We start from the raw sequence: 2,616 nt of genomic DNA on the forward strand, positions 1-2,616 counted from the left end.
CACAACAGGAAACAGAACAGCATGACACACAAGCGCGCGCCCCCGCGGAAAGCCACGCCCCCCAGCTCTCAGGCGGCGGGAGCGCGCAACGGAACAGACAAAAGGCGGCCCCAGGGCCTTGCGCGCTCCCGAGCTTCCTTCAAAGGCCGCCGCGGCTCTATGGCGCCCCCTGCGGAGGCGCATCGCCACTGCAGGTGTTGCCCTTTCAGTGTATCCTTTAGGCTGCATCCACACAAGAACCATGGAGTTAGAAGTAAGGCTGGGGAGTAGTGGTGATTTTGGGGTGACTCAACAACAAAGCTCCATTTTATGAAATCCTGGGCTTTGTAGTTTTACACCTCTGTTAATTAAGACTTTCACAAGGAAGCTCCTTTCAATGGGAATCTAAGGGGGTTGCGTTGTTTTATCTTATATGTATACGTTTTTATATTGTTATTTGTTACTAATGTAGTCTGTGATTGTAACCCGCCTCAATCCTCTGGGAGTAAATAAATTTATTACTACTACTATTATTATTTACCGCTGAGCCCCACCCCCGCTTTTCTTTCTTGTCCTCTGTCTAGCTAGAAGTATTTTAGCAGCATCAGGATTAGGAGGTTGGTGGAGGAAGAATGGAGAAACAGACATTCAATGTTGGGTTGCATCAGTGGTCCTGCAGTAAGCAATCCAATAACAATAACAACAATAAAAGTTTCTATTTATAGCCTGCCTCTCCCAAAAGGATCCGTCTTGACAGCCCTTTTAAAGGCATCAAGAGGAGTGATATGTCGGATCTCCTCTGGCAGGCCATTCCATAATTTAGGAGCAGCAGATGAAAAGGCCCTCTGGGTAACCGCAGCCAACCTGGTCTTCCTTGGCTGCAGTAGGTTTTTCCCAGAGGACCTGAGTGTACAGGGTGGATTGTATGGAGGCAGACACTCCCGCAAGTAATCTGAACCCATGCCATGAAGGGTTTAGAGGCTATAACCAACACATAGGCAGCCAATGGAGAGATTTTAAGATAGGTGTTATGTGGTCGCCTCTAGATTTTCCGGTGACCAATCTGGCTGCCATATTCTGAACCAACTGAAGTTTCTGAACTAGGCACAAGGGTAGCCCTATGTAGAGCATGTTGCAGAAGTCGAGACGTGAGGTTACCTGCGTGTATTTCCAGGTCCCCCAGTTCTAGGAAGGGCCGCAGCTGGTGTATCAGCTGAAGCTGATAACAAGCACTCCTGGCGGTCGCATCTATCTGGGCTAACAACTGAAAGGATGACTCCAGGAGCACTCCCAAGCTGCAGACACAGTGCTTTAGGGGAAGTGTGACCCCGTCCAGGACTGGTTGACATATCTCCTTACCCAGATTAGGTTGATGTAGGAAAGAATAGGATTCTACTCTACACAATCCTACTATAGACATGTGGTGTTTTGTGTGCCTTCAAATTGCTTCTGTCTTATCACAGGTTTTTCTTGGCAAGATTTTGCCTTTGCCTCCCAAGCCATGTGTGCCTGCCTGCAATAGGCAAGAGGAAGAGCTGTTGCTGCCAGAATCCCTTGCTAACAACAAGAGAAAGGAAACATAGTGACCAGGCCTTCTTTTTTGTAATGCAGGCACCTATACCAATTCTTTTCACATTATTTCTTCCTCTGATACCTAATTTTCTGTTAAAGAAGTAATGCGCAGGAACACATCTACTTTGTTAACTGATGAATATTAGTATTTGTTTCCAGAAAAGTTTCCATTCATTGCCAAAGGAGAGTTTAGTGGGAAATTGTTGAATTAGAAATGATTAAGAAGTTTGATCTTGTTTAGGCTTGAATTAAGACAATGGTCTCTTGTTCTATGACAAACATTAACCCTTATAAATAAAGTAAGGGTGATTTTTATCACCAAATACTGGTGCTGTAAATTATCACTAAATCTAACATTCCATACAAAGCTTTCCTTTCTTCTCCTACCCCCTGAAGTCCCCCCTGGAAGGTAGATTTTGAAAGTCTGTGCCAGGGCTTGACATTTTGCTGCTGGAACAGCATATGGTGCCCACTCCAACATTCAGGTCAAGGTTGTTATTGTTGTGTGCCATCAAGGCATTTCCAGTTTATGGCAGCTCTAATACAAGGTTTTCTTGGCAAGATTTCATTAAGTGTTGCTTGTCATTCAATGAGCTGAAAATCACTCTTCTGCACAACTATAAAGGGCACAAGAGCCCACTCCAGTTTTCATTCGGGCAAAACTATGTATTATATTTTTCTTTTATATTTTACAATACATACACCACACTTACCTGCTAACTTTTCATACATGGATTAAATGGGCTTGCCCTTGGAAATATAAGCTCTCTATTAGATAGTTAAGACAGAAATTGTGTATTTGATTACAGCAGCAAGTGCTGAAGATACAGTACTGTGTCAGAGGTGCTTAAAGCCCTTTGCTTTGAATCATTAACAAAAACTGTTTTTGGGATCAGAGGAGATTGAGAAACTAGGCAGAACATACTCATGCAGTTTTCTTTGAGAGAGAATAACATGGACTGGTTTAGGAGAACTTGGCTTAAATCTAGTCGTAGTCTTTATCCTACTTGTTCAGAGGGGAGTTTGCTTTGACTTCCTCTGAGGCTGAGAGTGTGTGACCTGCCC

The sequence above is a fragment of the Sceloporus occidentalis genome, unplaced genomic scaffold (assembly GCF_023333645.1).
Source record: "Sceloporus occidentalis isolate IW3139 unplaced genomic scaffold, rSceOcc1.0.p SCAF_2, whole genome shotgun sequence".
Classification (NCBI taxonomy): Eukaryota; Metazoa; Chordata; class Lepidosauria; order Squamata; family Phrynosomatidae; genus Sceloporus; species Sceloporus occidentalis.